At 43.6% G+C, this 21,968-nt stretch overlaps 1 protein-coding gene across 3 annotated transcripts in view; it reads right to left on the minus strand.

Annotated features, from left to right (window-relative positions):
- The window catches only part of NECTIN1 (nectin cell adhesion molecule 1), a 489,765-nt gene that overhangs the window by 322,806 nt on the left and 144,991 nt on the right, over positions 1-21,968 (minus strand). The window lies entirely within an intron of this gene.

Genomic DNA, 21,968 nt, shown 5'->3' on the forward strand with positions numbered 1-21,968 from the left:
TGTCTGCTCGGCATTTACCCTGTCTCGGTGGCGGCGGCGAGCGGTGGGACCTTGCAGCGGGTCAGACAGCGGCTCCTGTGTCGTCCGTGCATCTCCTCCCCTCCTCCCAATATGCATCCAATCGTAGCGCCTGACCTTTCAGCCAATCGGGTGATGGGTAACAGGCTAGTGCTCAACATTTTTGGGGGCAGCGCAAACAAACTGAAAAATTCTGATAAAAAAAAATCAATTACAACCTCACTGTGCCCATCAAACGCAGCCACTGTGCCCATCAAATGTTGCTACTGTGCCATCAAACGCAGCCACTGTGCCCATCAAACGCAGCCACTGTGCCCATCAAACGCTGCCACTGTGCCCATCAAAAGCTTGTCTGTAGAAAAACATAGAAGCACATTTCCCTGTTGGCAGTATTCACCAGCAGCACATCCAAATATAAAACATGGCAAAGCGACCAAATGGTTGGCTAGAAAGGAGAGGTTTGGAGAAAATACAGTTTGCAATGGCAATCGGTTCTGGCATAGCATGCTTTACATTAGAGACATGTGTTCTAACTTTGTTAAAGTGAATCCGTAGACTTTTAAATATTTATTGAGATATGTACTCTGTGCTAATGTAATTAGTCAGTGGCGGTTGGTGCTCAAAATTTTTGGGGGCGGCGCAAACAAACTGAAAAATTCTGAAAAAAAAATATTAATTACAGCCTCACTGTGCCCATCAGACGCAGCCACTGTGCCCATCAAATGCTGCCACTGTGCCCATCAAATGCTGCCACTGTGCCCATCAAACGCTGCCACTGTGCCCATCAAACGCTGCCCCTGTGCCCAATAAACGCAGCCACTGTGCCCATCAAACGCAGCCAATGTGCCCATCAAACACCTGCCCCTGTGCCCAATAAACGCAGCCACTGTGCCCATCAAACGCAGCCACTGTGCCCACCAAACGCTGCCCCTGTGCCCAATAAACGCAGCCAATGTGCCCATCAAACGCAGCCACTGTGCCCATCAAATGCAGCCACTGTGCCCATCAAATGCAGCCACTGTGCCCATCAAACGCAGCCACTGTGCCCATCAAACGCTGCCACTGTGCCCATCAAACGCTGCCCCTGTGCCCAATAAACGCAGCCACTGTGCCCATCAAACGCAGCCAATGTGCCCATCAAACACCTGCCCCTGTGCCCAATAAACGCAGCCACTGTGCCCATCAAACGCAGCCACTGTGCCCACCAAACGCTGCCCCTGTGCCCAATAAACGCAGCCAATGTGCCCATCAAACGCAGCCACTGTGCCCATCAAATGCAGCCACTGTGCCCATCAAATGCAGCCACTGTGCCCATCAAACGCAGCCACTGTGCCCATCAAACGCTGCCACTGTGCCCATCAAAAGCTGTCACTGTGCCCATCAAACGCAGCCACTGTGCCCATCAAACGTTGCCACTGTGCCCATCAAACGCTGCCACTGTGCCCATCAAACGCAGCCACTGTGCCCATCAAATGCAGCCACTGTGTCCCAAACGCTGCCACTGTGCCCCATCAAATTCTGCATTGTACCCATCAAATAGTGCCACTGTGACCCCCCCACGCCCGCTCGCTGTCTGCTCGGCATTTACCCTGTCTCGGTGGCGGCGGCGAGCGGTGGGACCTTGCAGCGGGTCAGACAGCGGCTCCTGTGTCGTCCGTGCATCTCCTCCCCTCCTCCCAATATGCATCCAATCGTAGCGCCTGACCTTTCAGCCAATCGGGTGATGGGTAACAGGCTAGTGCTCAACATTTTTGGGGGCAGCGCAAACAAACTGAAAAATTCTGATAAAAAAAAATCAATTACAACCTCACTGTGCCCATCAAACGCAGCCACTGTGCCCATCAAATGTTGCTACTGTGCCATCAAACGCAGCCACTGTGCCCATCAAACGCAGCCACTGTGCCCATCAAACGCTGCCACTGTGCCCATCAAAAGCTGCCACTGTGCCCATCAAACGCAGCCACTGTGCCCATCAAACGCTACCACTGTGCCCATCAAACGCAGCCACTGTGCCCATCAAACGCTACCACTGTGCCCATCAAACGCAGCCACTGTGCCCATCAAACGCAGCCAATGTGCCCATGAAACGCAGCCACTGTGCCCATCAAACGCTGCCACTGTGCTCATCAAATGCAGCCAATGTGTCCATCAAACGCAGCCACTATGCCCATCAAACGCTGCCACTCTGCCCATCAAATGCAGCCACTGTGCCCCAACGCTGCCACTGTGCCCCATCAAATTCTGCACTGTACCCATCAATAAGTGCCACTGTGACCCCCCACGCCCGCTCGCCATCTGCCCGGCATTTACCCTGTCGCGGTGGCGATGGGACCTTGCAGTGGGTCAGACAGCGGCTCCTGTGTCCTCCGTGCGTCTCCTCCCCTCCTCCCGATATGTGTCCAATCGTAGCGCCTGACCTTTCAGCCAATCGGGTGATGGGTAACAGGCTAGTGCTCAACATTTTTGGGGGCAGCGCAAACAAACTGAAAAATTCTGATAAAAAAAAATCAATTACAACCTCACTGTGCCCATCAAACGCAGCCACTGTGCCCATCAAATGTTGCTACTGTGCCATCAAACGCAGCCACTGTGCCCATCAAACGCTGCCACTGTGCCCATCAAAAGCTGCCACTGTGCCCATCAAACGCAGCCACTGTGCCCATCAAACGCTGCCACTGTGCCCATCAAATGTTGCCACTGTGCCATCAAACGCAGCCACTGTGCCCATCAAACGCAGCCACTGTGCCCATCAAACGCTACCACTGTGCCCATCAAATGCAGCCACTGTGCCCATCAAACGCAGCCAATGTGCCCATGAAACGCAGCCACTGTGCCCATTAAACGCTGCCATTGTGCTCATCAAATGCAGCCAATGTGTCCATCAAACGCAGCCACTATGCCCATCAAACGCTGCCACTCTGCCCATCAAATGCAGCCACTGTGCCCCATCAAATTCTGCACTGTACCCATCAATAAGTGCCACTGTGACCCCCCACGCCCGCTCGCCATCTGCCCGGCATTTACCCTGTCGCGGTGGCGGTGGGACCTTGCAGTGGGTCAGACAGTGGCTCCTGTGTCCTCCGTGCGTCTCCTCCCCTCCTCCCGATATGCATCCAATCGTAGCACCTGACCTTTCAGCCAATTGGGTGACGGGTAACAGGACAGCGCACCTGATTGGCTGAGAGGCGGTTCAGTGTTAAAAAAGCAAATATTCATTCACTGTTCTAACACACCTGGGTGAACTGCGAGTGCAATGATTTGCACTCGCAGTTCACCTTTTTTGAAGCCTATTAGTGCCTATGGCTCTAATCAGGTGCTTCAAAAACACCTACCCCCACCGCTGGAATTCAGGCGCCCGACGTCTGAAAAGGGGCCGTACGCCTGAAAAGGGGGTGGTGGGGGCGGCCATGGATAGATTCATGCTACACATGGATCTATACATTTGTCATTGAAGGGGTGGCTGGGGAAAGGGTGCAGCGCCCGTGCGCCCTTAATGGACGCACCGCCACTGTAATTAATGCAATGTAAGTAATCAGTAGCACTGAAACAATGAATCAACATAATCAGTTCTAATAGTTTATAAAAATAATTGTTCGTAATCAATTAGTTGGCCTTTATACACTAATCGGCCACTTTATTAGGTACACCTTGCTAGTACTGGGTGTGACCTCCTTTTGCCTTCAGAACTGCCTTAATTCTTCATGGCATTGGAAACATTCCTCAGAGATTTTGGTCCACATTGACATGATGGCCAAACCTGCAGATTTGTCGGCTGCACATCCATAATGCGAATCTCCCGTTCCACCACATCCCAAAGGTGCTCTAATGGATTGAGATCTGGTGACTGTGGAGGCCATTGGAGTACAGTGACCTCATTGTCCAGTGGTGAGATGATTTGATCTTTGTGACATGGTGCATTATCCTGCTGGAAGTAGCCATCAGAAGATGAGTACACTGTAGTCATACAGGGATGGACATGGTCAGCAACAATACTCAGGTAGGCTGTGGCATTTAAACAATGCCATATTGGTACTAAGGGGCCCAAAGTGTGCCAAGAAAATGCCCCCCACACCATTATACCACCAGCCTGAACCATTAATACAAGGCAGGATGGATCCATACTTTCATGTTGTTTAAGCCAAATTCTGACCCTACCATCTGAATGTCACATCTGAAATCGAGACTCATCAGACCAGGCAACATTTTTCTAATCTTCTATTGTCCAATTTTGGTGAGCCTGTGCGAATTGTAGCTCAGTTTTCTGTTCTTAGCTGACAGGAGTAGCACCCAGTGTGGTCTTCTGCTGCTGTAGCCCATCTGCTTCAAGGTTCGATGTGTTGTGCATTCAGAGATGGTATTCTGCATACCTTGGTTGTAGCAAGTGGTTATTTGAGTTTCTGTTGCCTTTCTATCATCACAAACCAATCTGCCCATTCTCGTCTGACATCAACAAGGCATTTTCGTTCACGCAACAGCCGCTCACTGGATATTTTCTCTTTTTTGGACCATTCTCCATAAACCCTAGAGATGGTTGTGTGGGAAAATCCCATTAGATTAGCAGTTTTTTAAATATTCAGACCAGCCTGTCTGGCACCAAGAACCATGACCACGTTCAATGTCACTTAAATCCCTTTTCTTCCCCATTCTGATGCTCAGTTTGAACTTCAGCAAATCATCTTCACCACGTCTAGATGCCTAAATGCATTGAGTTGCTGCCGTGTGATTGGCTGGTTAGCAATTTGTGTTACTAAGCAATTGAACAGATGTACCTAATAAAGTGACCAGTGAGTGTATATACATGACATGTCAGCAAGTCCCTAAGAGCTTGTGAATGTGCGAGGAGCAATGCTTCGTGGCACATGTAGTCCTGGGTGATTTCTAGTGATTCTTAAGGAAGTTTTTTTTTTTTACCTTAATTTCTTCGTGCCTAAGGGTAAAACAAATCTAAATGCCTAAGCACAATTTTGAAACTTTGACATGTGTTAGTAAAACCGTACATATCATCAAAACTAGTTTATGCATCCAGGTGAATCATATCTTGTTTTTTTTTAGGACAAATTGGGCTTTCATTTGCTGGTAAATGGTAATGGATATCTCCTGATTTTTTTTTTATTATCAGAAGGAAAACTGGCCCAAAATAGTAAAAAAAATGTTTTTTTTTTTTAAATTTAGCTGTGTATTTCTTGCTACTACCATAACCTTCCACCAAAGAACAACCCAAATTAAATTCTCCTGTTCCTGATGATCGAAGCGATACCACATATGTGCATGTTAGTTGTTTGTACCCGTAGTGCAGCCAATAACAATAGTGCCCAATTTGCTTTTTTTTATCCTACCTAAAACACACTAACTGACACTGATACTAAAAAAATAAAAAATCCTGTTCAAAAAAAAAATACTGACCCTGACCTTTACCCAAACACTAATCCTAGATCTAGTTTTTTTTTATTTATACTATTATTATTTATTTTATTTTTTTTACAAGGAGAGAGAGATACGATGCATTTCTCTCCTCCATTTACAGAGAGAGAAAAAAAAAAGGGGTGGGTTCACAGTGACTGATCACTGTGATAGCCAATTAGGTGGCCAGGAATTGGGAGTTCCGGGTCCCGATTGTTAGTACGGGGCCTGGGGGCTCTCTCCATGAGATACCAGTCTCTGTGCTGGAAGCACGCTGCAAATATGTGGCCCAACAGAAAAAAGCCCAGTCCAGTGGGGCCGCATATTAGCGTAAGTCAGCGTGAAGGGGTTAAAGAGTATGAACACCCAGCATTTCATGTTCCTGTTATGTGTCTGGTGTACATGTACTTATATGAAAATGTATCATGTTCTCTTTCTGCTTCCTTTGTGTGAAATCCTTGGTGTTCCTGCTTGTCCCTCTGCTTTCCTATTAAAAACTGACCACACTAAGCAGGAGAACACACTGTGGTCAGCTTTCCAGCTGTTCTGGGAACTCAGCCTGCTCTTCTTCCTGCCCCTCACACAGCCTTTATTGGGACAATCAGTGTACTGCTGCTTCTCCTCCCCCCAGCTCCAATGCAGCTGAGAACATAGGGAATATGATCACGTATATAATGCATTCTATGCATTAAAGTGTCACTAAACCCACATCATAAAAAACTAGCAATACATGGGTATTACATGCTGTTATTACTCACTCAGTCACTATGAGGTTCATTTTCTGTATTCTGCAAAAAAAAAACCTGGTTGATCCTGCTGCTCTCTCTCTACACCTTCTGTTCATGACCCCAATTCAGCTAGGGGTTTTGCAGCTGTGGTGGCAGCTCTGCACATGCTCAATTTTTAGTGAATTTTTATGCAGAGCATTTCATCCCGATCACATCTAAGCAGGCCATGTGACTATAGATGTGGGCGTACACACAGAGGTAAATGACAGCCCACTCCCTCACCCACTAACCAGCTAAACACAATGGGGGTGAGATTTTACATGTAGATTAATGGAGTCTTCCCCTTCTCTTATTATAAGACACAGGCTGGAGGAGACTGACACTGTGACTGGCAGAAATCTGCCAACACCATCTTATTGTCAAAAAAGAATAATGATTTCATATCAAATATATATTTGTATGACAATTTAAAACAGCTTATTGATATTATTTATTTTTACTCTGTATTCCAAAGGCTGTTTTTTTTTTTTTTGATCATGTGACCATCAGCAGAAGACTAGAAGCGCCTCCTAATTATGTTCCCCTGCAGACAAGCTGGGAAAGATCTGGGTCATGTGACAGCTGTATATCGATTGGGAAAAAGGTACTGTTTTTTTTTAATTAAAATAATTACAATGACATCACCCATATACAGAAATAGAAGGGAAAATGTAAATTAAACAGTGTGTGGTTAGTATCACTTTAACCCCTTCGTGCCTAAGGGTAAAACAAATCTTAATGCCTAATGCCGCGTACACACAACCGGACTTTCCGTCAGAAAAGGTCAGACGGAATCATTTCATCGGTTATTCCAATCGTGTGTGGGCTACATCGGACTTTTACTTTCGAAAATTCTGACGGACCTAGAGATAGAACATGTTTTAAAGCTTTCCGATGGAATCAGTTCCTATTGGGAAAACCGTTCATCTGTATGCTATTCCAACGGACCAAAAACGACGCAAGGGCAGCTATTGACTACTGGCTATTTAACTTTCTTTTTCTAGTCCCATCATACGTGTTGTACGTCACCGCCTTCTAAACGATCGGACTTTGGTGTGATCGTGTGTACGCAAGTCCATTTCAGCGGAAAAACGGGTCGTGTGTACGCGGCATTAGACCAATTTTGCAACTTTGACACGTGTTAGTAAAACCGTACATATCATCACAACTACTTTGTGCATCTAGGTGGATTATACCTTGTTTTTTTTTCTCATTTGGTGGTAAATGATAATAGATGTCTCCTATTTTTTTACTGGCCCAAAATAGTAAAAAAAAGAAAAGAAAATGTAAATGTAGCTGAATATTTCTTGTTACTACCATAACCTACCATCAAAGAACAACCCAAAAAAAAATTCTAACAATCGCAGTGATACCACATATGTGTATGTTATTTGTTATTTGTATCCGTAGTATAGCACAGAAACAATAGTAACCATTTTGCTTTTTTTTTTTTTTAATCCTACCTAAAACACGCTGACACTAACTGACACTGGTACTAATTTAAAAAAAAAAAAATAATCCTGACAAAAAAATACTGACCCTGACCTTTGACCCAAACACTAACCCTGGCACTGACCTAGATCAAACCTTGATCTAGGTATTTATGCAAGGACATATACAATGTAGCTCTCTCATCCATTCACAGAGACAGAAAACACAGGGGCAGGCCTTAGTGACTGATCACTATGATAGCCAATCAGAGGCTATCACAGCGATCAGCTGTGATCACGGAGCACACGGAACACGGAAGTGAGGCCGCATATATGTGTTACGTCTGAGCCAAGGGGTTAAAGTAAAAAACCTTCTGAGACCAGCTCCCCCCTAGCCCCCATGTACACCTGATTCCGATCTCGCTCTGCACCTGAAAGTAGCAGCACTGCTCTCTCCCTTTTCACAGGAATCATATGCAGCAGCGGGAGCCTGCGGGCACCAGCTGTTGTCAATCACAGCCTGTGTGAAGGGAGCAGGGGGTGGAGCCGACTTGAACTGTGTGTGTCAACAGAAGCACACAGTGTGGCAAGGATTGAGCCAGAAGAACTGGTGGGGTTCTCCAGAAGAGGAGGGTATGGGGCTGCTCTGTGCAAAACCATTACAGAGCAGGTAAGTATGACATGGTTGTTGTTTAAAAGAACAAAATAAAACATTTACAATCACTTCAAGGGCTCTGAGCAGGTAAGATCAGCATCAGAACCCAAAGACACTGGAGGCTGATAGATTGGAGGTAATTAAGTGTTCTTGCATAGCAAGACCACTTACTGTTATCTCACATATATATTATTCTTATTATTATAGCCAAATTTACCACCCTAACTCCTCCCACAGTTTTTACACTACATAGACAAGTAATATACCGAAACGTGCGGATTGTTCCCGAATGGTGTGCTATTACTTTGTGGAACGTTTCGCCGAATGGTTCACGAAATATCGTCGTTTTTGCGGCGAAATTGGTCCCATAGGAATGAATGGGGAAACTAGAGTGGGAGATGACAAAAGCTGGAAAATCAGAACATGATTTCTAAACTGCCGCCACTCCCTCATTTTCAAGCCCACCTACACAAATCTTATATCAAAACGTTCAGCTATCCCTGCTGCCACTAAACATGTCCACGGCTAAGCCATAGTCCTGATAGTTTTCACAATATGACCATTTGTTTGCAACTCACGCCGTCCATTGACATTCATTGAAACTACACTCTAGCCCCCTCCAAATTTGAAGGGCAATTTCTAAACTGCGACTGTGCCTTCATTTTTAATATTTCAGAGACATACTATACATCAAAATCTAGGTCTGGGTCTTGTGATTCTCACAATATAAAGATCTTCGCTGTAGGATGTATAGTTTTTAAAAAACAGCCATTTGTTTAGAGGTCATTTCAGGAAATTTTAGCCATTAATCAGAGTGTACTGTTAGTGTTTGTTTTGTTGCCATGGTTACCAAAGCTTCTGTTATACACAGGGGGGGAAGGTGGCTGGAGCATCTCAGCTGATTACAGAGCCCGGGGGAGGGGACAGACACACCATGTACTGATTTATAATAGAGGAATATGATGGGGCAGTTTTGATGGGGTAATTCTGATGGGGCAGTTTTGATGAAGTAGTATTTGGGAAGCATAAACAGGGCATGAGCGTTGCTAGGAAACAGTGGTTGTAAACACAAGATGCTGAGACACTCCAAATGCATGTGACTTCATCTGCTAGACTTGATAATGCTTGTAGACTCCTCCCACAGTTTTCACACTACAGAGACAAATAATATACCGAAACGAGCGGATTGTTCCCGATTGGTGTGTTATTACTTTGTGGAATGTTTTGCCGAATGGTCCACGAAATGACGTTTTTGCGGCGAAATTGGTCCCATAGGAATGAATGGCGAAATGTTCAAAACTAGAGTGGGAAGTGACAAAAGCTGACAACCCCATGATCAGCCAAAACATTATGACCACCCCATGATCAGCCAAAACATTATGACCGCCCCATGTAAAAAAAAAAAATATTTTTGAAAAAAAAAAAAAATTTTTGAAAAAAGTAAAAAAATAATTTTTGAAAAAAAAAATATATATTTTTGAAAAAAAAAATATTTTTGAAAAAAAAAAAATTTTTGAAAAAAAAATTTCTTTTAAAAAAAAAATTATTTTTGAAAAAAAAATATATTTGAAAAAAAAAAATATTTTTGAAAAAAAAAAATTATTTTTGAAAAAAAAATTACTTTAAAAAAAATAATAATTTCGAAAAAAAAATTATTTTTGAAATAAAAAAATTCATTTTTGAAAAAAAAAATTACCTTTGAAAAAAAAAATTACTTTTGAAAAAAAAAATCATTTTTGAAGAAAAAAAAATCATTTTTGATAAAAAAAAATTCATTTTTGAAAAAAAAAATTACTTTTGAAAAAAATGTTCAGCTCTTTCAGCGAATGATGGAACTTTTTTACTACTATTTATACTTTTTAAAATATTAAGCTTTTTAACACTTTTCACAGTTACTCAAGCCACTCCACCCCACCCAGTTACTCCGCCCACTCCAGTTGTAGAGGCAAGAACACTTTCACAATTTCCCCAGAAATTGTACCTTTTCTAGTTACAATTACAGTTAAAATAAAAGTTTACTAGTATTGTGCATTTAGGCTGGGTTCACACTGGTGCGAATTGGATGCGGGAACCCTCATCCAATTCGCACAGCAGGAGATTGTGACCGGCTCTCTATGGAGTCGGTTCACATATCTCCACAGCAGCTCCGGAGCGAATTGCACAAGAGCCCTGTGCAATTCGGAAAGGACCAAAAAAGGATGAGTACTGATGATATCACCTTTTTTGGTTATTTATGTTTAAAAAATAGCAGCATTATAGCTGTGCTTTGTATAGGTTGACACTATGTCTGAGCGCAGCATATTTTGTATATTTTGCTTTAGGTCCCATTTTTGGCTGAATTCTGATACTATACAATACAATCCACAGTAGCACAAAAAAAATATACAACGAGGGAAAAAAGTATTTTGATCCCCTGTTGATTTGGTATATTTGCCCACTGACAAAGAAATGATCACTCCATAATTTTAATGGTAGGTTTATTTTAACAGTGAGAGACAGAATAACAACAAAAATATCCATAAAACGCATTTCAAAAAAGTTATGAATTGATTTGCATTTTAATGAGTGAAATAAGTATTTGACCCCTTTGCAAAACATGACTTAGTACTTGGTGGCAAAACCCTTGTTGGCAATCACAGAGGTCAGATGTTTCTTGTAGTTGGCCACCAGGTTTGCACACATCTCAAGAGGGATTTTGTCCCACTACTCTTTGCAGATCCTCTCTAAGTCATTAAGGTTTCGGGCTGATGTTTGGTAGCTCGAACCTTCAACTCCCTCCACATATTTTCTATGGGTTTAAGGTCTGTTGACTGGCTAGGCCACTCAAGGACCTTAATGTGCTTCTTTTTGAGCCACTCCTTTGTTGCCTTGGCCGTGTGTTTTGGGTCATTGTCATGTTGGAATACCCATCCATGGCCCATTTTCAATGCCCTGGCTGAGGGAAGGAGGATCTTACCTAAGATTTGACGGTACATGGCCCCGTCCATCATCCCTTAGTTGCCATGAAGTTTTCTTGTCCCCTTAGCAGAAAAACACCCCTAAAACATAATGTTTTCACCTCCATGTTTGACAGTGGAGATGGTGTTCTTGGGGCAATAGGCAGCATTCCTCCTCCTCCAAACATGGCGAGTTGAGTTGATGCCAAAGAGATTTTGGTCTTATCTGACCACAAAACTTTCACCCAGTTCTCCTCTAAATCATTCAGATGCTCATTAGCAAACTTCAGACGGGCCTGTACATGTGCTTTCTTGAGCAGAGGGACCTTGCGGGTACTGCAGGATTTCAGTCCTTCGCGGTGTAGTGTGTTACCAATTGTTTTCTTGGTGACTATGGTCCCAGCTGCCTTGACATAGTTGACAAGATTCTCCAGTGTAGTTCTGGGCTGATTGCTCACCGTTCTCATGATCTTTGAAATTCCACAAGGTGAGATCTTGCATGGAGCCCCAGACCAAGGGAGATTGACAGTTATTTCGTGTTTTTTCCATTTGCGAATAATTGCACCAACTGTTGTCACCCTCTCACCAAGCTGCATTCTTGGACAGCTCTTTGGTCTTGGTCATGGTGGAGAGATTGGAATCTCATTGATTGATTGCTTCTGTGGACAAGTGTCTTTTATACAGGTAACAAGCTGAGATTAGGAGCACTTCCTTTAAGAGAGTGCTTCTAATCTCAGCTTGTTAGCTGTATAGAAGACACCTGGGAGCCAGAAATCTTGCTGATTAATAGGGGATAGGGGATTGTTAGAGGATCAAATACTTATTTCACTCATTAAAATGCAAATCATTTTATAACTTTTTTGAAATGCGTTTTTTTGGATATTTTTGTTATTATTCTGTCTCTCACTGTTAAAATGAACCTACCATTAAATTTATAGACTGATCATTTCTTTGTCAGTGGGCAAACGTACAAAATCAGCAGGGGATCAAAAACTTTTTTCCCCTCACTGTATATACCCAACACAGAATGATATAGATAAATCAATAAATGCTGTAACAATTGTAACAAGTGTCAAAAGTAGTGCTTGACTTCTTCTCACCGAAGATGACACACCAAATATCCACCAAAGTGAACATGCAGGTCCCTCTTACTTTAGAATATCACTCACCGGACGTCATTGTCACTCGTTCTCATGAATGGCAAATAGAGCTTAAATGAAGGTATAAACTCTACCTCAGAAATCACCATCTCCCATTCACTACCCAGGCTCTCATGTTATTAGCCACATGTAGAGGAAAAAAGAGAAACGCCTCCAATGGTGTAATATCTCAAGATACCCACTTTTTATTAAATTCTTTCAGGCATGCCATAGACAGAATTATATTTTTGTCGGAAGAGACTTAAGATTTGACCCAAATGAATGGCTTATAGAAAATTGCAAAAAACAAACAAAAATGTAAATAATTACTATTTTAAAAAGCAGATCATTTTCCTGGAAAAAAACAAAACACTAGACTCCCCTGGAGGGGGAATTCACTAATTTGTGTTTGAACTACACTGTAATAATGTCTTACTTAAAACATGCAAGTATGTGAAAGTCTTATCACAAATTACAATGATTACAAGAATAACTTCCTTTTACAATAATTCTATCTGCAATCAGCTAATGATAATCTGTTTTGTGATGATGCTTATCCACAAATTTTTTGAACATAAAAAGACAGTAAAAAAATATTTTCTTCTATGGACATAAATATATTACCTTGAACATATACGTAAAATGTATTTTTTTAATGAACATCCAATACAGAATTTAAAGTGTTTGTTACCCTAACAAAAAGAAATGGATCCTGTTGCCCTAAAGCATGGTTTATCATGGCTGCTGAGCCCTGACACCGTGGTCAGTTTATGTCCTTCTGTTATCTGCAGCCCTGCTCTCTGCTCTCCTGTGTCCTCCTCTGTCCTCTTTCCCCCTCCCCGCCTGTCAGCTCCATCCACTCCATGATCCTCCCCTCATGGTGCAATCAAATCTATAATATAAGCATGCCACCCCCTCTGTTATATAAAGCTATGTGTCACTGTGCCTGTGCTGTATAAAAAAATGCCCATTACACCATATATTAGGGTCCTTTCACACTGGGGCGGTTTGCAGGCGCTATTGCGCTAATAATAGCGCCTGCAAACCGACCCGAAAGTGCCGCTGCTTTCATTCCAGTGTGAAAGCCCCGAGGGCTTTCACACTGGAGCGATGCGCTGGCAGGACGGTAAAAAAAGTCCTGCTAGCAGCATCTTCGGAGGGGTGAAGGAGCGGAGTGTATACCGCTCCTGCCCATTGAAATCAATGGGACGGCGTGGCTATACCGCCGGCAAAGCGCCTCAGCAGAGGCGCTTTGCGGTGGTTTTTAACCATTTCTCGGCCGCTAGCGGGGGGTAAAACTGCCCCGCCAGCGGCCGCATACCGACGTTAAAGCGCCACTTACAATAGCGGCGCTTTACCGCCGACGCCCGCCCCAGTGTGAAAGGACTCTTAGAGTGGCTCCCAGCACTCACATGACTCCTTGGCTCTCTCTCTTCCCCTCCTCCCCGTCAGCGGCAGTGCTTGGCCCCGCCCGCTCTAGCTGTCAGCCAGGCAGAGGAAACAAGGGAGGAGTCATGTGAGCACTGGGAGCTGCTCTGATATACGGTATAATGGGCATTTTTTTAATACAGTACAGGCACAGGGGTACATAGTGTTATATAACAGAGAGGATGGCATGATCATCATATAGTGGGTTAACAACCACTTTAAACCATTTTCCCAACTCACACACAATAGTATCCTCTATTTCCGCTTCTCTCATTCTTCCTCAAAATAATTTTTAGAACCCAGGAAATCCCCACTAAAGCTAAAACATAATCAGAGCAAAACATTTTTTTAACACCTCCAGTTCTATTCAACAAGATTATTTTCAGTAACAATCATAAAATTATAAAAAATTATAATAATGGCCATTTAATTTGTTTAGAATAAAGATCACAATTCTCAGCCTAACATCATCTTTCACATTATACAAAAAAATTGGGCTAACTTTACAGTTTAGTTTTTTTTAATTCATTGAATTTTTTCCCACGAAATTGTGTTTGAAAGACCGCTGCGCGGATACAGTGTGACATAAAATATTTTATTCTTTAGGACCTCTGCTAAAAAACATATATATAATGTTTGGGGGTTCTAAGTAATTTTCTAGCAAAAAATACTGATTTTAACTTGTAAGCAACAAGTGTCAGAAAAAAAGCTTAGTCTTTAAGTGGTTAACCGCTTGCCGACCGGTTCACGCCGATATACATCGGCTGAAGGGCAAGTACAGGCAGATTAACATACCTGTACGTTGCCCTTTAAGAAGCGGTTTGCGAGCTATGTGAGTGTGATCGCGGGTCCCGCGGACTCGTTGTCCGCGGGGATACCCGCAATCGTCTCACGGAGAGGAAGAACGGGGAAATGCTGATGTAAACAAACATTTCCCCATTCTGCTTAGTGACAGGACACTGATCACAGCTCCCTGTCATTGGGAACAGTAATCAGTGTTGTGTCACACATAGCCCATCCCCCCCACCGTTAGAATCACTCCCTAGGACACACTTAACCCCTACAGCGCCACCTAGTGGTTAACCCCTTCACTGCCAGTCACATTTACACAGTAATCAATGCATTTTTAATTGCACTGATCGCTGTATAAATGTGAATGGTCCCAAAATCACGCCAAAAGTGTCTGCTCTGTCCGCCATAATGTCGCAGTCACGATAAAAATCGCTGATCACCGCCATTACTAGTAAAAAATAAAAATATTAATAGAAATGCCATAAAACTATCCCCTATATTCTAGACCCCTGTTCTAGACGCTATAACTTTTGTGCAAACCAATCAATAAACGCCTATTGAGATTTTTTTACCAAAAATATGTAGAAGAATACGTAGCGGCCTAAACTGAGGAAAAAAAATGTTTTGTTTATATATTTTTTGGGGGATAGTTATTATAGCAAAAAGTAAAAAATTAATGCGTTTTTTTCAAAATTTTTTTTTGCTTTTTTTGTTTATAGCGCAAAAAATAAAAACCACAGAGGTGATCAAATACCACCAAAAGAGCTCTATTTGTGGGGAAAAAATGATGTCAATTTTGTTTGGGAGCCATGTCGTACGACCGCGCAATTGTCAGTTAAAGCGACGCAGTGCCAAATAGCAAAAAGTGCTCTGGTCTTTGGGCAGCCAAATGGTCCGGGGCTTAAGTGGTTAAACTGACCTCATTTACAGATCTGAAGTTCATCCCTTTGATCTAAAAGAACAGAATGATGCAGTGGGGGTGATTTACTAAAACTATAGAGTGCAAAATCTGGTGCAGCTCTGCATGGTAGCCAATCAGCTCTTAACCTCAGCTTGTTCAATTAAGCTTTGACAAAATAACCTGGAAGCTGATTGGTTACTACACTACTACACACAGCTGCACCAGATTTTGCACTCTCCAGTTTTAGTACATGAACCTCAATGTTTCTTTTTTTTAGGCCGGCTTCACACTGGGGCGGTGGGTGCGTCGGCGGTAAAATACCGCTATTTTTGCGGCGCTTTACCGTCGTTTTAGTGGCGCTATTCGGCCGCTAGCGGGGCGGTTTTAACCCCCGGAATTATTGTGTTCAGAACAAAAGGCAGGTGGTAGAGTACAGGACAAGATTAGTTCCTAAAAGGAGACTTAGCCTGATGGTCATGTTCACTCTGGATACAGCCTCAAGTCCATATTAGAAACAATGCTATATTAACTACTTTATTCGGGTAGTCCAATGTTTAGGGTAAGGGTCATTGTGTGTTTTTTCTATTGCAACACCTACTGTTTAAGATTATCATCAATGGACTCTTTTGGAACTTTTAAACCATGTTATTATGGACTATATAGCTATCCTTACCATTGCATTTGAATTATACACTATTAACTTGATGTTATTGTTCCTTTAAAGACCCACATTTATTGCTATTTTTATTTGGTTTACCTACCAGAAAACTTTTGTGCTAGCTGCTTTTACTTATATTTATTTTTAACTTATACATCTATTAGTCCCCTAACCAGTGCAGATATTTTGTATTTTCTTTTAATGTTGTGATAAACTTTGCTGGCTTTTTTAATTTTTTTTTTTTTGCCAGCTCTGAGCAGGGAAAGGCTCAGCACTAGTTACATGAATTGTGGAAATGCAGGAATAAGATTGTGAAAGGGGTTGAATCGAGATCGCGATTTTCTAACGATTAATTGTGCAGCTCTATGTCCCCTATTACTAAAGTTGGCCATAGTCTTTTTTTCTATTCAGCCAGCATGCTGAACAAAAAAAAAAAAACTAACAGATTCTTCCACCCACTCAAACAAGGTGGCTGGAGGAATCCCCCTGCTAGGACATTGTATTCTGAGAGCAGAACCCACCATTGTCCGAATAAACTGATCTCCTGCTGTAGCCCATTGGCTGCAGCCACTGAACGAGAGAAGTTTTCCACCATGTACCTTTGACAGAATTTTGAACAGCGTGTGGGAAGCTTAAAGCCGCGTACACACGAGCGGAATGTCCGACAGAAAAAGTCCGATGAAGCTTTTCATTGTCTATTCCGATAGTGTGTATGCTTTTTTTTCGAAAATTCTGACGGAGCTAGAAATGGAACATGTTCTAAATATTTCCGACGGAACCAATTCCTATTGGGAAAACCGCCCGTCTTTATGCTGTTCTGATGGACCAAAGACGACGCATGCTCTAAAGCAAGTATGAGACGGAAGTTATTGGCTACTGGCTGTTGAACTTCCTTTTTCTAGTCCCGTCGTACGCGTTGTACGTCACCGCATACTAGCTCACTTCTCACGCCTAGCAGCCTCTGGAGGAACCCTAGCTGAGAAAACCTACTGTTTTATAAGACCCATGATATTCTAGCAATTTTTTTCAACAAAAATTAGCAAAATTGTGAATTACGACATATCTCCCAACTTTCTGAGATGGGAATGAGGGACACCTATTAGCAAAAGTATGTGGCTTAGGACACACCCCCTGCCACGCCCCCTACAGAAGAATCATACAAAAAAAATGATTGGTTAAACCCACCAGTGCTTTTTTTTTTACCACTACTATTCCTTAATTTTTGCATATGAAAATTACAAATGGAGCAATTTAGAAACTGGATGAAAATGTGAGCACAGCAAAACACTTTTTGATAGATAAATAGTGCATTTTATATACAACTATATAGATCAGACCAAAATGAGAGACAAATGTGGAGGAAAGAGGGACAGAGGGACTTTGTTCCAGATCAGGGACAGTCCCTGGAAATCAGGGACAGTTGGGAGCTATGATTAAGACCATAAAAAAAAAAAAAATCGGACACACGCACAGTGTGCCCCCAATCCCTGCTGCGCTGAACACGTACTGTATATTGTTTCTCAGGAGATGCTCTACACCTAGGGACAAAAACAGAAAGGAAATGTGGAACCTCTTGCAGGCTCCTGTGTAGAGGCAACACTTGATGAGGGAGTGAAGGCATCAGCATATCTCTCAATGTCCCAAAGTTCCTAACGATCCTCTTCACATCTTTGTCTGTGTTAATGTACACATTTTTGTACATTAAGGTGGATGGCATGATACCATTTAGTTTCAACAGGCCCACAACATACATAACATTTACCTGGGTTATTTTTGGCAACACAGCATACTGTATACATGTGTTGGGGTGGCATTTATCATCAATGGTAACTTACATATGCTGTGCATTTCTGTGTGTTTTAATCATTTGCATTACTGCAAACACAAAGGTGTGCAGCCATCCTAAAGCACTGTCCTAACACTCAAAACAGAATTTCAGCCAAAAACAAGACAAAAATGAATGGCCCATAAAAGATAAAATATCAATAGAATTTTCCAGTCCAGAGGTTTCCCTGTAGTATGTATTTTTTTGCCTTTGGAGGTCCTCAGTCTGATGGCCAGCATCATTTAACCCACTTTATCTGAGCCCATATCATCCTGGACCTGCCCCAGCCTGTGACTAGACAGTGAAAAGAGAAGCCCCACAGCTATCAGCTTAACCACTTGCCAACCAGCCAGAGGCGTTGCTAGGGGGGTGCGGGGGGTGCGGTCCGCACCCGGGTGCCAACCTGCAGAGGGTGACACCAGGCTCAGGCAAGTACCGGTACCGCGCGGCTCCCTCCCTCTCTTCTGGAACCTCTTCAGCTGTACGCGATGTGCAGTTAGAGTGGGGGAGGAGGGAGTGAGGCAGAGAGACAAGGTGCCCGGGATCCCACCGTCCCGCACGCTACAGTCATCTCTCTCCGCTGGCTCCACAACATTCACTGCAGACTGGACTATAGCCGCCGCCTCCTCCTCCTCCTCCTTACAAGTACACAGACCGGGAGGAGGAGGGACACTGCTCTACAGCATCTGCCCGGCGCTAAGGTACTGTAAGTAAAGTAACAGGAATATTGCAGGGGAGGGGAACATGGCGATTGGGAGGTGGGGAATTGACAGGTAACATCTATGCTGCTAGGAGTGATTTTAGGGAGGGGGTGGGGGTTAGAGGATATGTGCTAGGGGGCTTTGATTTGGGTTAGAACTCGTGCTAGAAGTAGAAGGAGGGGACAGATTTGAAGTTTGACCCCCCAGCACAATTCCTCTTCCTTCCCAAAGCACCCCCTAGTACATATCCTCTAATCCCATCCCAGCTCCATCCACCTCCTCCGATCCCATCCCGGCTCCATCCATCCCCTCTGATCCCATCCCGGCTCCATCCATCCCCTCTGATCCCATCCTGGCTCCATCCATTCCCTCCAATCCTATTCTGGCTCCATCCACTCCCTCCGATCCCATCCCGGCTCCATCCACCTTCTCCGATTTCATCCCGGCTCCATCCATCCCCTCCAACCCCATCCTGGCTCAATCCATCTCCTTCGATCCTATCCTGGCTCCATCCACCCCTTCGATCCTATCCCAGGTCCATCCACCCCCTCCGATCCCATCCCAGCTTCATCCACCCCCCACTGATCCCATCCTGGCTCCATCCATCCTGGCTCCATCCATCCCCTCCGATCCTATCCCGGCTCCATCCATCCCCTCCGATCCCATCCCGGCTCCATCTATCCCCTCCGATCCCAACCCAGCTCCATCCATCCCCTCTGATCCTATCCCGGCTCCATCCATTCCCCTCCGATCCCATCCCAGCTCCATCCATCCCCTCCGATCCTATCCTGGCTCCATCCACCCCTCCGATCCCATCCCAGCTCCATTCACCCCCTCCAATCCCATCCCGGCTCCATCCATTCCCCTCTAATCCCATCCTGACTGCATCCATCCCCTCTGATCCTATCCTGGCTCCATCAACCCCTCCGATCCCATCCCGGCTCCATCCACCCCCTCTGATCCCATCCCGGCTCCATCCATCCCAGCTCCATCCACCCCCTCCGATCCCATCTCAGCTCCATCTATCCCGGCTCTATCCACCCCCTCAGATCCCATCCCGGCTCCATTCATTCCCCTCCGATCCCATCCCGGCTCCAATTATCCCCTGATCCCTCACATCCCGGTTCCAACCACTGTGGCAGGTTAAGGGGGGAGAGCCACATCAATGCACTTGCCTGGCTTAATTCTGGAGGGGGGTGACACCATTTTTTACCGCACCGGGTGACACCAACCCTAGTGACGCCACTGCAACCAGCTACCACAGTTATACTGCGGCAAAATGGCACAGCTGGGCGAAATGACGTTATGTAACGTTGCTTCGCCCTGTGTCCCCCCGCTCGCCCCCTGAGCCAATGCATGACCGCTGGTCTCCCGCGATCGCCGTTGACACACAGAGAAGCGGGTTCTGTGTGTGTAAACACATAGTTTCCGGTTTTCTGAGGGGAGAACAGACAGATTGCCTGTTTATACAGAGTATGAACAGCAATCTATGTCTTCCCCTGTACAGTCCCCTCCCCCCTTCAGTTAGAACACACAATAGGGAATACATTAACCCCTTGATCTCCCCCTAGTGTTAACCCCTTCACTGCCAGTGGCATTTTTACAGTAATCAATGCATTTTTATAGCAGTGATCGCTGTATTAATGCCAATGGTCCCAAAAATGTGTCAAAATTGTCCGATGAGTCCGCCACAATGTCGCAGCACCGATAAAAATCGCAGATCGCCACCATTACTAGTAAAAAAAAAAATTAACAATAAAAATGCCATAAAACTATCCCCTATTTTGTAGATGCTATAACTTTTGCACAAACCAATCAATATACGTTCATTGCAATTTTTTTTACCATTAGATGTAGACGAATGTAGAAGAATACATATTGGCCTAAACTGAGGAAAAAAATAGTTTTTTTTATATATTTTTGGGGGATATTTATTATAGCAAAAAATAAAAAATAATGTGTTTTTTCAAAATTGTTGCTCTATTTTTGTTTATAGCGCAAAAAAAAAAAAAGGCAGAGGTGATCAAATATCACCAAAAGAAATCTCTATTTGTGGGAGAAAAAGGACGTCTTTTTTGTTTGCGTGCAATGTCACACGACCGCGCAATTGTCAGTTAAAGCTACGCAGTGCTGAATTGCAAAAAGTGCTCTGGTCAGGAAGGGGGTAAAATCTTCAGGGGCTGAAGCGGTTAATGTATCACCCTATCACTGTGTTTTCTATCAGCATGAATCTTGGAAGCATATGAGTGGCTGATACCAGATAAAAGTCAGGTACCTGCGCTGTTTGCATAAAAAAAAAAAAAATGCATTTAATGAGGTATTAAAAACTAGGCCCCATTCACATCAGTGTGGTATGGTTTTACGCCACGCATTTTTATGAGTGTTTTACATACATTTTTCAGTGTGCTGCCATTAAACTCTACTAGAATGCGCATTTTCACGAAAGTGCACCAAATGCACCTAAAATGTTTGAAAAACACATGTAAGGTGTGCATAAAATGTGATTAGGAAAAAACGCACTGCACTGATGTGGACGTGGCCTTACAGAGTTGCATTAGGCTCTGTTTCCACTACTGCGAGTATTTTGTGCGACTTGACACATGTGAAATCAAAACCCATGTGTTTCAATGGTCCTCGTTCTAACTGGTGCAACTCAAGTCGCAGCGACACCAAAAAAGGCTTTTGCACTACTTTGTTCCGACTTCGGTGCGACTTGTTCTCACATGGTTTTCACCGGTCGCATGACATCGCATTAAAAATCGCATTGCAAAATTGCACTGTAAATCGCACGACTTTGGGGTTGCAATAGTGGAAACAGAGTCTCAATGTGTGTTCAGCTTTAACCTTCTCTTACCTATATTCTTCAGACTTAAACATCCCTAAGTCAAAACCTTTGCACCTAACCTTAATTAACCATAATCACCTTTCCCTTGAGCCTAAAATGAAAATATTAAATAACAAGTCGTATCCTAAGGCCAGTATGGATGGCCAGACATCTCCCCAAGAATCACAGAATAAAGAAATCTTCTTGTCCTTGCATGACTCTAACATGTGCCTATTACTTTTGTGGTTACATGGAAAGGTAATCAGAATTTCCTAGGCACTCCAGCAACCATTTTGGAGGAGGGCAGAGCTGATCCAGCTGATTTCTTAATTGAAACATCCATTGCTAGCATTTCAATAATCAAAAACATCCGCTTTAGAAGGAAATTCATATTGAAGCAGTAAGAGGATTAAAGGGCTCCTTACCATTTCAATTCACAGGGGAAGCAGTTTGAAATTTGTTAATTACCAAAAATTCAGCAAAAAGAAGAAAAA

This window comes from Aquarana catesbeiana, linkage group LG10 (genome assembly GCF_042186555.1).
Source record: "Aquarana catesbeiana isolate 2022-GZ linkage group LG10, ASM4218655v1, whole genome shotgun sequence".
NCBI classification, from domain to species: Eukaryota; Metazoa; Chordata; class Amphibia; order Anura; family Ranidae; genus Aquarana; species Aquarana catesbeiana.